Source organism: Perna viridis, chromosome 9 (assembly GCF_037379345.1).
Source record: "Perna viridis isolate PV_CMFRI_1.1 ecotype Kerala chromosome 9, ASM3737934v1, whole genome shotgun sequence".
In the NCBI taxonomy this organism is placed as follows: Eukaryota; Metazoa; Mollusca; class Bivalvia; order Mytilida; family Mytilidae; genus Perna; species Perna viridis.
In genome coordinates this window covers 22,301,641-22,315,844 of record NC_142453.1, presented here as the reverse complement: position 1 = coordinate 22,315,844, position 14,204 = coordinate 22,301,641, and the positions used below count along the sequence as shown (strand labels likewise).

The following is a 14,204-nucleotide window of genomic DNA, read 5'->3' as shown; positions in this document are numbered from 1 at the left end:
GGAATCCGAGTTGCTCATTTACTTTTGTTACTTTGTATGTATGATTTTAGTTACTTTATGTTCTTTGAATGTCTGTTTTCCAAGTCTGGTCTTTGTCCCTGGATTACATTCTTTGATTACCGCTATTACTTTGGTTCCCTTGATTACTCTTTGAAAGAGATACAAAGAAATGACTTGTATAAAAACACTAATACTTGAACCAATTATACTTTATTAATATTTTATCTTCTTTTGTTAAGTTTGCTTCATCATACCTTTGTTCCTTGTTCTAATCTGAAATTGATTACAGTTTATTACTATAATATAATATTCCAATTATTGCACTCATGCAAATACAGAATCGAATTTACTAACTCAAACAAGAGGGTCCCAGGAGCGTGAATCGCTCAGCTGGTTGAATTTTGTCTTTCAAGGGCAATAAATTTAACAAGAAGTTGTCCAACAATTTCATTCAAGAAAACTTTGGTAGAACTTATCATAAGGATTATTTCAGCAATTGAAAGTTTCTTTCTATCTATCATAGTTTTCAAGGTATTGATTGAAAAACCTGTTATGTTTCCCCCTTTCAAGGGTGATAACTCATATAAGGAGTCGTCTGACAACTTTTATTCCTGAAGACTTTTGAAGTCCTGATAATAAGGATCATTTCAGTTGTTGAAAGAATTTAGCAAAACCTAACGGTTTTGGAGATATATGCGAAAACCTACTGTCCGACCTCCATGTTCTATTTCAGTAATGTTGGCCATGTTTTTCGACGGATCAGAAATCCCCACATCACTTCTATGCTGACATACATATAAAGTTTAATTTCAATTGGTAAAATAGTGCCAGAGGAGATGTTTGAGAGAAATAACATTACAAATAGCAAAAAACGTTGAAAAAGGGCAATAATTCCAACATGGCTTAAGAGATTAAAGCGAAAATTTGACTGCATATAGAACTCCTCATGCTGAACACTTTTTACAGGTCGGACATCAACTTAACCTTACGCTTTTGGAGATAAATGCGGAAAACTACTGTCTAAACCTATGTTCTATTTTAGTAGCAGCGGCTATGTTTTCCGATGGATCAAAAATCCCCATATCATTTCTATGCAAGATACTCCTAGAAACATTCATACCAAGTTTAAGTGGTAAAATAGTCTCAGAGAAGTAGAATTTTGAAAAATCATTACCGACGATGACGACGACGGAAACCCAGTGATGGCAATAGATTGCATGGCCTCCGGCAAGGTGAGCTAAAAAAAGAAAAGAAAGAAACCATGCAACAAAAGTACATTTAAAAAAAAAATTTAAACCATAAACCAGAAAAGAGCTTTCACATTGAAGTTTTGGGCTGAAACTATGCATGTTTTACGTAATTTTTCAAGAGTTTGTTTTCTACAAAAGTAAACGCATTTCAAGGGACTGGCTAAAATCTATTGAGGAATAGGGACCTGTGCATTTATTTTCTCATTTGAAAAAATACATGCTTTCTCCTATCTTTACATATTACAAAAAAAATGTCCTAAGCAGATGTTCAGTAACAAAATGCGTGTTCGATCTAATGTATTATTAAAATTCAGTATTAATAAATGTAAAATACGTAATTTAGGTTTTGAATTTAAACTCATATATATGTATTATATGTTTTGCATGTATGTATTTGTAATAATAAAAAAAAGACACCATCCAATGCATTATTACGATTTGTGTATTTAAGTTTTATTCTCTGTAGGAATCAGACATTTGGTGAATCATGGTGAGAAATCCCACAAGCCTTTTCATAAAATCTCATTCAAAATGTTATTTTAAGTCTTTAATGCAGAAATTGCATTAATTTCTTTTTAAAGTGTCAGCAATTCAAATTATACATTTTACGAAATGCAGTGTAATGTCGTTATCAACGGGAGGTAACTTTCCCTTTTCTTCATATTGTACCTTTGAAGTCGTTTGTAATTAATTCTTTGACATTTCTGAGATAGACGACATGTCAAGCCTTCTTCAATAGACAATGGAGTATGTTCCCACATTGTCTAAATTTGCCTATTCCTTAAGAGGCCAGCACTTCATAAAAGTATTTATCCGTCTGGGGCCGTTGAAGCCTTCCCCAGTGTGTTCAGGGCAATGCCTTCGTGGGGTCCAGAGGAACAAAACCCCAGGACACTCTCGAGTTTGTGTTTATTAGAGTCAAAAACTTATGTCCAGACATTACCAGCATTTAGACTTTTCTGTAGTGTCTCTATATACTAGTATAATTTAAATGAATAATAATTGAAATGAGGAAAATAATATATACTAGTTCGTCAAAATAGTTATCCATTTAATACACAAAACAGATTTTATCGAAAATTAAAATTTACACGCACAGAGACAAGATTTACTTAATTGGTTTAAGCGTCAAATTTGTATCTGCATGCATTGGTTCAGAATATTTTCGACATATAAGTGATGTGACTGAGGTGAATTCAGACGTACAACAGCTTATTGGATTCCTTACCATTTACCCTAGAAAATTTCTCAAAACTGGATCATCATATTAATAATGTAAAAAAAGAGCTAGAATCTTTACTCTAGTATACTTGTGACAAAACACTTAAACTAAAATAGAACTCACTACATCCAACATAAGTACACGTTAGTGTCTTGTCAGGATTACACGAACACGTATTGCATCCATCTGCAGCTGGACCGCTTTCCCCTATGCGATACGATTTACCATTGAAGTAACAGTCTGAAAAATACACAAAAATGTACTGTTTCAGAGTGCATTACAAAGTATTCAAAATTTTCTTTCAATTGATCATTTCTTTTAACTGATAGATGACCGGTTGCTGACTTATCAGTAAAGGCAAAAAAAGATACAGTCATATATATTGCAAATTTTGATATGTTGTAAACGTGTTTCCAGGTTTTTTTTTATCAGTATTATTATAATCAAATATATTGTTCTTGATACAAACAGTAATTGTATACAAGAAGTAGTCAAAACCAAAACTGTGGTGCTTGTTTTGTTTTATTTTGTTTTGTTTTCTGTTTTGTTGTGTTTTTTTTTTTTTTGTTGTGTTGTTTTGTTTTTTTTTTGTTTTTTTATGTTTTTTTTTTGTTTTGTTTTGTTTTTTTTTTTTTTTGTTGTTGTTTTGTTATTTTTATTAATCATAACCTACATCAAATGAGTTTCTTTTAATCTAAGAGCTGACTAATTCAAATATAACCATGCATCTACCATATATATTTATTTTTGTTTAATGTTTAATTTAGACTTACCTCCAGGAGGAAGACACCTTTTCAAGCAGTCGCATGGCATTGCGCAGCATTTCTCAGCTTAGATGATAATTATATGTAGACAGAAGAAATCAGTGAATCATAAGAAAAAATGTTTGTTCATACGCATTTGATCAAATAGCCAATGCATAAAAGCACAATTAAAACTGAATTTTCCTATAAACAATCAGCTTTAGTAGTAATAATTTTCAAATAATTCAAATTATTATCAACAAAAAATTGATAAAACCACACACATTTAATACCCATATTTCAAATGATATTTACTATCAACTCCAAAGTACAAACTACCCATTTACACGTCACTTACATCAGATTATATTTTTTCACCTGCACTACAAATATTTCCATTGGAAATCACATTTATGGAAATTATTAAAGAAACTAATTGAAAAGTTGAGAAACAACCATATTATTTAATTGCATCTATAGGATTGGTTTCAACTTTTGAAGTGGATAATTCGTACAAAAAAGAAGACAAGAATTTATATAACTTTGAAAATTGACTAGCAATGAAGTATTTTACCAAGAACTCATATTTAAAGATAAAGTATTATTCATATATATAACTGAATCTCAAGGAAAAACAATGATGACGTACTCCCTTTGCAATTATAATCCGTTTTACATTGCAGAGGCCAAGGATGACAGTCACATTTCGTATACGTATCTGAATGTGTAGAAGGGCAATTAACTTCTTTAGGTGGCGTTGGAGTTACTTCGACCTATTGAATATACAAAATGATTATATCAAAATGTTCTCGAAACATAATATAATACAACATTCAACATCAGGTTAACTGCAGGAGATAAGTTACACCATGTTGTTTTAATACATTTGCAACGCCTTGAATCAATCACCTATTTGACGATATTTGTAACATGAGAGTTTTATTGTTTCTTTTGAATCCTGATACTTTTGAGAGAATTTGCTTTTATACAACAAAATTGTCAGTATAGAGTTACTTACCCTAACTGAAAGTATGGCGGCAACAATTGCGAAGAACGTATTCATCACTCTCCTTTACAGCTAAAATCTTTCTAACTCTTGAAAAGTTTCAAATAATTAAATTCGTATATTTTCACACGTAGTAGTGTACTTTTCAACAACGAGCACCTTTCTACTCATCTTTTAAATTAATGGTTTCATGTAAATTATAGGGAAACGTTGCAGGACAAATTGTTAATAACAACAAGCGGACACAAGTTTACTGACACGGTAGAACAAGCATGATTAAATTCCTAATTATTATGTGATATTTGTACTATTAAACAACAAGGAAATTTATAATTGTCTTAACTAGTTTCGTGTAAAATATAGGGAAAAGTTCAAAAACCATTTACTAAAAGAAATGAACACATCGTGACTTATACGCTATATTGTTCTTAGAAATGAATTCAAATAAGGCACCAGTCACGTTATAAAAAGATACAGGATTTGAACGACAAGGCAAAACAAAAAATAAACATTGAATTTAAAATAGCAGAGTTAGTTTGTCCTGTTAACAGTTTTTCTCATTTTTAAAGTCAGAAAAGTCATTGTTGCTCATTTGTATGAGTTATTTTGGTTATTTTATATTCTTTGATTACCCTCTAATTTTTGTTCCTCTGATTACTCTAAACAAAGACTTTAGAATAGAAAGCCAGGAAATTATCACTGAGTCCATTTAAGACTTTTGTCAACGATGTGTGTAACAAAATTTATCATCTAACTTTACATTTGTGTTCTTCTTCTGGCAATAACAACAGTTCTACCTCACCCCATACACTCAAAGAAAATTAAAGCAAGGAATGACCAATTGATGGAACATATTTATTTCTCAAAATTATATAATTTCTACTAATGTCGATTTTGTTTTCGTTAGAAATTTCAAAATTTGCAATCACATTACAATTTTATGACATGTTAATACTTACCCATCACTTCACTAATACAAATGGATTATTCCCCTTGAGTCAGTCCATAATTCGCCAACACACAGATGATCTAAATTTAACACCTTAAGGACCTAGATCATCTGCGTGCACATATGCTTCAGTTTATCGGCGGGTAACAAAACACCCAACCAATATCACTCATAGCATGGGTAGGTAGTGGGAAAGATGACAAGTAAGTATTAATATTTCATAAAATTGTAACTTGATGACAAATTTAGAAATTTTATTTAAATTATTAATACTTACTTGTCACTGATACAATATGGATGATTCCAAAGCAATATCTCCCTCATTTCTTGAAATATCAGCAACACAATTTGAATAAAGAACATTCAAATAAACTGTGTCACGTTGACTCTTCATCAAAAAACACTTGAATAGAATACTTCCACCATAAATTATTAAGATACTTTCACCAAAACAAAACTGGTAGGCAACTCGCCGAAATAATTAACTTATCTACATGCAAAACATCAGCTGAGAAATCTCTTAAATAGAATTTCCCAAAAGTGGATTCTGAAGACCAATCTGCAGCTTCTAATATGTTATGTAATAATGCTTCTTTATATAATGCCCATGAGGGTTCAATTGCCCTATTTGAATGAGCCTTTACATTTTCCGATACTCTACTCTGAAAATCCACCAGGAAACAGTTTGCACAGATACTGATTTGTGTGGTTCACAAATTGAAAGAAAAGGTTTACCTTATTGATCTTTCTCCAAAGTACTTCTAAAACTTTTAGTCACCTTTGGGTACTGAAATAAACATTTCCTAGGATCTAACTTCCCATTGTATTTAAAAAAAAACATTTTTGATCGCGTGTGATTATGATGGTCTTGTTTTGATAACTCTGACCTTATAAATGGGACACCATTCTTTTGCATCCTCATTTGGGTGTCGTTCACTCTAAGAGACTGCAAGTCGCTACATCTCCTAAAAGTAGTTACAGACACTAAAACGCCAGTTTTAAATATTACAAATTGAAAATCAATAGCATTCAAAGGTTCAAAAGACTGTTTTTGTAACATATCAAGAACCGTCTGTAAATCCCACTCAGGCAATAATGTCATGCTAGGAGGCCTGAAATGAAAGACCCCTTTAAAGAGACGAACAATAAGATGATACTGACCTACTCGTACATTGTCTACATGAGGAAGAACATTTGAAAGCATCGACTTGTAACCCTCAATTGTTCTATATTGTAAACCTTAATCAAATAGTGATACAGGAAAATCTGTAATATGGCTCAAAGTTGGAGAACTGGAATTGATTTCCCTTTTATCACAACAGCTATAATATTTTTTGAACTGGAACTATAGTCCCTTTGTGTACATCGTCTCCAAGAGACTGAGAGAAGTTTCCTAGCTTCTTTTGAAAATCCCCCTGTTTGATAGGATCTGTCGACAGACGCCATGCAGTCAGACTAAAAATATCAAGATCTGGGTGATAAATTTGTGTCTTAGGTTAACACAACAGATTCTGAATCACTGGCAGTCTGACTGGAAACTTTATCAACAGTTCCAGTAGATCTGGGTACCAATGTCTCCGTGGCCATAGTGGAGCAATTAGAAGAATTTGACAGTTGAACTGCCTCATATATTCTAACGCTCTGTGTATCAGGCAAATTGGGGGATATGCATAAGCGTACATCTTCTCCCTGAGAACATAACTGAGAAGATTTGGTCCCTCCCTGTTTGTTTATATACTTGAAAAGTGTTGTGTTGTCGGATCTGATCAGTACTGACTGGCCAATCAAGTGTTTATGAAAATGTTTAATAGTTTTGATCACTGCTTCCATTTCTAACCAATTGACATGCTTTTTGATTTCTGATGCCTTCCACTCTCCCTGGAAAATTGTGTTGTTTAAAACACCCCATAACCTATTTTTGAAGTATCCGTTGTTATGGTTATTGACATTGACTGAGATTGTAAAGATCGACCTCTCAGTATGTTCACTGAATTTTTCCACCAAGTCAGATGTGATAATAGATGTGGAGTAACAGGAATTTTTCATTTTCAAATTTTGAGACGACATAGGTTTCCAAAATCCAAAATGATGTAATTGAATTGGTCTCATAAAAAACGAGCATTGGGAATTAATTCTTTGCTTGTGTTGGATAGAGTAAACCCTTCTTCAAATTGAAAAATCCTTCCAAGTATATTAATCCCTGACTTGGTATCATATTGGACTTTTCTTTGTTCACACTGAACCCTAGTTCGGTCAGAAGATTGAGACATTGGTTTCGAACTAATATCAGATGCAATCTCTTTTGATTTACTAATAACCGATCGTCTAGATATACTACTAGGCTTATCTTTCTTGCTCTCAGATAAACTGCAACTACTGATACAACTTTTGTTAAACATCTAGGATCAGTCGTTGGGCCAAAACACAGAGCTTTGAATTGAAAAGCTCTGCCTTGAATTAAACACCTAAAGAATTTCCGATGTTTTGGAAATATTTGAATATGAATATACGCACCGTTGAGATCTAGACTTACTGCCCAATCTTCTGACTTTACTACGTTCAACAAATTACTCATAGTATCCATTTTGAAGTTTTTTTTCATGAGATACCTGTTAAGGGTCTCAGATTTATCACTGTTTTCATTTTGCCATTTTTCGTTGGTACCAGAAAAAATGTACTGTAAAAATCTGAAAGTGTTGATCTTCTGGAACCAGCTCTATTACGCCTTTTTATATCAAATAATTTACTTCTTTTTATTTATTTATTTTTTTTGGAGAAACAGAAGTTTGTTTTATTCCTTGCAAATTGGGTTTCTGTATGAATTCTAGTTTGTAACGCTGTTCTACAATTGATAAAACCCATTGGTTTGTTGTTTGTTTTTTGCCAAATTTGAAAGACAAATCTGAGACGTCCTCCTACAGGTATCTCTGCCTTCCTCTGATATAAAATTACCTGTTTTAAGTCAACTAGATTACTTTTTGGGAATTCAAAAATAATTTCCCCAAGATCCAGTACTGCTAAAGCCACCACTTTTGCCATCCTTAAGCCTCGTATCCTTCATCTTTTGGAAACGCTGGAGACTTAGAAAATTTATTTCCTCCTGACTTTGTATTTCGACGTGAAATACTGGAATGAGAACCACCTCCTTGGTTCACTGAATATTATTTAACTAACCTTCACAGCTGTCATATTCTAATTTATGTTTGTTAGAATTGTCAGAAACCACTGAAGTAGAAGAAAACGTAAGGAGACCAATCTTGTAATTGATCATTTTGCTCCCTACGTTTTTCTGGAGTCTCTTCCAAACACACCCTTACATGTGAGAGGTAAATATAAAACCTTAAGCTGAATATCTTTAAGGTTTTTATCAATACCTGCATCAGCTGCAGCACATTTTCTTCTCACCATGTGATGGAACGCTCCAAAACGACTAATTTGATCAAGTGCCTTCATTGAAATTGAAAATAAGGCTTTAAATACCTGACAACATTATTCACCACCATTGTCAGATTCTAATTTATTCAACAGTGTCCCTAAAGCCTGCTGTAAATAAAGCATTGTAATAAGACCCATTCTGCTAGCTACTTGACCAGAAAAAAGAAAGTTTCTCAATTTGTTTCAAAGGATCAAAAACAACTGCTTTCCAATACACCAGCTTTTCATTCCTTTTTGGATGTAAATGTCTTATCATAGGTTCTAATATATTTTCAAGTCCTGGAACTTGTAACTGTGATAACGACTTATCATGTACAGGGAAATTGTGTCTATATTCCTCTCTGAAAAAAAGTTAAATATCTAGGATTATCAATCATCTATGATCTAGCTAACATCCTAATATGTGAATTTTCAAGAATTAAGCCAACAGATGCATCACTATTGTCAGTGTCAATTTCATCTTTGAAAATATTTGGTAGTCTATCATTGCTACCTTTAACAACCTCAACATTATTGTCATTAGGTAATAATTGGTGAAACTAATTAGACTTGTTACTAGAATTGACAAATTGATTAGGACTATCTGCACTCACGAAATCGTTTGTACCACTGTCATTGTCTGACATCAAGCCCAGTACATCGGCTCTTTCCCGACTATCCGGATGCAAAAACAGAATAGAGTGTTCATCAGTATCTTTAACTCTAGGGCTGCCCAAATCTTCCTCTTAGTTCGGGACCAATGGTAAAATAGTTACACGTTCCCTACTTGAAGCGTTTCCCATTACTTCATTTTCCTGTATGGCTAAACCACCAGTTTTAAAAATAGAAGTTTCCGTAGGACTGGAAGTTTTACCTGCCTTCATCAGGTCAAAAAGTTGGTCAAAACGATTGTCAAACCTTGTTTCTAATGCATTCATACATGTCTCTATTTCTGCTGTCTTCGAAAAGCGTTTACTCTTCGTCTTTTGATTATCTGATGTCAACGAAGTTCTCGACATTGTAGCCAATGGTCTGCGGCTAGAATCACTATTGTGAAAAGTTTCCGTCTCCGAAAGACGTTCAGATAGTTCGGCTATACTTTATGGCAATTAAATAAACATATAAGTATCGGGACTCGTACCGAGAAAATCACAAAGTCTCATATGAAAAATATAACCTGTTTTGTTACCCGCCGAAGAATAAATTGGAGCATGTTTGCACACAGATGATGTAGGTCTTTAAAGTGTTTAGTTTAGATCATCTGTGTGTTTGCGAGTTATGGACTGACTCAAGGGGAATAATTCATATTGTATTAGTGACAAGTAAATATCAATAATTGAAATAAAATCTGGTTTACTGGCCATCCTCAATGGTAGTCGTTTTGTCCGGGTTTCATCTTGATATTTCCGTTTTTTACATTGTATGTAACTTTTTTTGTAGAAAAATGTCAATAAAGCGTGAAACCGATAAAGAGTATATTTAATATTGCAATTCTTTATTTAATATTAACTACGTATATTTAAACATTAATTTATATAATAAAACCAAGCTAGCACTTGATCTGAGATTGAAGATAAAGAGAGAATCATGTCTTTTAAGCAAAAGCAAGGAGCCCATGATTAACACTATAAAGAGAATATCCACAATTCAGAAACAATGAGTAGACCAAAACAATACACATACAATAAAACACAACAACTCACAGAAAACACACAGAAACTAAATGATAAATTATTAATCTTTTTTTTCAAAACTTGTTCGAAGTCCGATGGTTATAATTTTCTCATTCGTCCACCCAAGACTATTATAATATTTTATTATGACCAACTCAGCAGGTCTTTCTAGAAAAGCAGAGGACGCTTACCTTACCGGTGCACCTGGTACATGTTCTCAGCTATTTGTGGATCCCAGTTGCTTATTTACTTTTTTACGTTGTATGTATTATTTTAGTTATTTAATTTTCTTTGTTGTGTTTGTCTGCTTTCCATGTCTGGTCTATGTCTCTGGATTACATTTTTTTTTATTTCCGCTAAAATCTTGGTTCCCTTGATTTCTCTTACGCTAAAAATAATAAATTCGAAGCATTTTCAAGGTACAATAGCATGTCAAAGAATGTTAGACAACATATAAAATGCATGCATTTAAATCAATCCAAACAATATGTAATTTTTAAAAAAAATTACCTGGTCCGTGCTCCCAGTTTTTGGTGAAGTCCGAGTTGCGCATTTGCTTTTGTTACTTTGTATGTATGATGTTGGTTACTTTGTGTTCTTTGTTGTGTGTGTCTGTTTTCCGTGTCTGATCTGTATCCCTGGATTGCGTTCTTTTGGTTGCCGCTGTAGCCTTGGTAGCTCTTTCAAGTAAATACCAAAACATTTTGGTTTTAAACGGAAAATTTAAATGAGATTCTGTTTAAATTCATGTTTTACCATAAGTATTTACATATTCATTTTATAGGTTTCATCATTATTTTATTATATTAATTTAGCTCATTTGGCCCAAAAAGCCATATGAGCTTTTGCCATTCATTGGCTTCGTTGTGGTCTGTCCCTCGTCAATAACAATTTTCGACACTCCTCTTCTCTGACACTACTTGACCAATTAGGACCAACCTGGGGTTCTGCATTAAACAGATTTGGAATTGTTTCATCCACCGACAAACATGACCATCGTTACTAAGAAAAGATCATAAGGAGCAGACAGAAGTTTTTTTTCAAATATACATGTATCATCACAGTAATAAAGATTAGCGAAATTTTGACGCAGTAAAATCATTATGAGATCTCCACGTAGTTAACTTTTCATGTAAATCTGTTACATGTAAGCCACATTGGAGTTACTGTGCATTTGTGATATATTGTCGTTATTTTTAATGTTATTACTTTCAATTTGAATTGAATTGGAACTCTTCCCTTATGTGAAAATAGGTCACACATGCTTTACGCCAATACTAAGATGACAGGTTAGTACACAGCTGCATTCACAAGTAGTTTATGTGTATTACGACAATGTGATGATTCAGCAATTAGCTTTGGATCCACAATATGCCCGAATGGGGGAACCTGTTAAAACAAGATAAATGTGTATGTGCGGCTGGATTTACAGGACCATGTTATGAAGGTAAATTTGTTTAAACCTTTCTTAACCAACGTGTTTAAAACGGATATCCATTCAGAAAATCTAAGTAGAGTTTTATATACAAAATAACGTCCGTTAAAATATCAAAGTAAGCCCGATTGGGCAAGATGGGATTATCTATCTAAGAGTTCATAACTGACGTTATTCTTTCAATCGGCCACTTAATTTGTAGATTTAACGTAACGTTTTCATCGGATATTCCCGTTTTTTGTTAGTATCATGACAATATTCTAATAAAGAAACATACGTTTTTTTTGTTTTTGTTGTTGTTGTTTTTTTTTGTTTTTTTTTTTTTTTGGGGGGGGGGGGCGTATATAAATAATCCCCATCATACTGTCAAGCATGATTTTGTTTTCTTTATTGTTTGTTTGTTTGTTTTGTTTTGTTTTGTTTTGTTTTGTTTTTTATTTTGTCACTTGTGTTAATCATCAAATGTACTACTCCTGGACCTGAATATACGCATGGATGCTTCTTTCAAAACGTTTCAAATTTTCTCAGCAATATAAATGTATATTTCTTTTTAAAATCACTATTGTTTTAAAGTTACTTTTTCAATAATAGACGAAACTGGATTGAATTCTAACAAATAAGTTAAATGTATTTTAAAATGCAACTTTAGTAATAAATGTCATCTAATATTGAATTGAAGTTGGTCCTTTTTGATAAAAACTAAACCGACACACTTCATTATAATTTGACCATACGAGAACACATCCAATTTGGTAGCACAGCTGATTTTTCCATTTGTAAACAGATTATATTAAAGATTTATAAATAACTGCCTCTTAAATATTAAATCAATATCATTAATCATTTTAATATTTGCGGTTCAGTAGATTTAAATTTGCATCAAATATCTATATTTATTACCTGACATCACGGCGTCAGGCTTTTCTAAGGTTTAACACAATTTCCGGTTTTCATCTGTTCCCTGACAAAAAGAGTTGGAAGAATTAGTAAACCAGTAATCAAACTGGTACTGATCTCATAAAAGTTTGGAAAACCAGCTCGAAGTTCACAGAATCCTCATGAGTAATATGTAGGCGGCAAACATTTTTTGTATCACCTGATCATGGTGAATCGGCACCACCGGCTTACAAGCGAAAAGAAAAAAAATCACGGACGCCATCTCGCTCTAATTTGCCAAATAATTCGGTTCTAACAGGCCAGTGCGGTTCAATCCGCTTCCAATAAAGTGTTTAGTCGGCTTAAAATCGGCCCGCTAGTAACAGGAAAAGAATACGGGAAAGTCCCGAGACGCTTCGATAAAAGCGTGTACACAATATTTTTCACGAATTTAGCAACAATGTCATATAGTACTATAGTGTGTATACTGTTTTCTTGTGGCTCATCCCTGGAAGACTCCGTTTAGTTATGTATATATGAACGTCTGAGTTTTCTACAGATAATAAACGCTTAAATATTTAACTCAGTATGTTCATATTCCTTAATCAAAAGGATAATTAATTCTAATGCAATATATTTAACAAGAATGCAATCAATATTAGGAGAAGGATATGTAACTTAGTTATCAGTTTTTGGCCAATTGGGAAACAGAATTGCGATCAGGTGACCTGCGTTTCCATGGAAGAGCGTCTTTAAGGTCAAATGTTAAAAAGGGAAATACACCAACAGCGTCGGAAAAACAATGTCAGCATCCCACAAATAGACCTACATTTCATGCTTGACTGCCTTTGGTTGAAAAATGATTGAATTGCTTCTTCAGTACTAGAACTGATACAATCATATAGCTTTCTTATGTCTCCCTCAACTTTGGTGGGTAGACATATTTTGCTTATCTGTGTGTCTGTCATATAGTTTGTCAGCCCAACTGCTATGAAAACAACTTGGCAGAATTTTACAAAAATCGGAATGTAAGCTATCGTCATCACTTTGCGCAAACTTCTGCATTTTGTCTTATGCGATAGGATTTTGATATTTTGCACGAGGTTTCGTGCACCATTGATGAAAACGTTCGGCCTTGAACTTTGTCCTTAAGGTTAAATTATTGATTTTGACATGGTAAATCTTGTCCGGTCTGTTACTTGTTTGTCTCCTGAGATCGTCGTTTGATATTCGGCATTTGGACAGATCACCTAAAACATAGTGTCTTGTAACGTTGATGATGTCATTTGACCTTGAGGTTGAATTATTGATTTTTACATGGTAATTTCTTGTCCCGGCTGTAACAGTGTTTTGTCTCATGTACATGTGATAGACTTTACATATTTTGCATGTGGGTAAAAGACCTCCAGTCGCATGGAGTGTTGCATACTGTAGTTGATTACTCTGAGCTTTGAACTTTGTCCTCAAGGTTAATTTATTTTATTTTCCATTTCTTTTTTATTGTTAAAACATTTCTCCTCACACTTATCAACTATCTACAATGGTATGAATATGACAAAATGTAGTGTCTATCCACCGTGTTGTGCATAATACAATAGATAGACAGTAGATATTGTTACCCCAGTGTCGGGGCCCA

At 33.2% G+C, this 14,204-nt stretch overlaps 1 long non-coding RNA gene across 1 annotated transcript; it reads right to left on the bottom strand.

Annotated features, from left to right (window-relative positions):
* Positions 1-200: 200 nt before the first annotated feature.
* LOC148607347 (uncharacterized) lies at positions 201-3,790 on the bottom strand. The gene is made up of 3 exons (XR_015915462.1): positions 3,246-3,790; positions 2,596-2,712; positions 201-273 (listed from the first exon to the last, which is right to left on the bottom strand). It is a non-coding gene; the product is annotated as an uncharacterized LOC148607347 (long non-coding RNA).
* Positions 3,791-14,204: the final 10,414 nt, after the last annotated feature.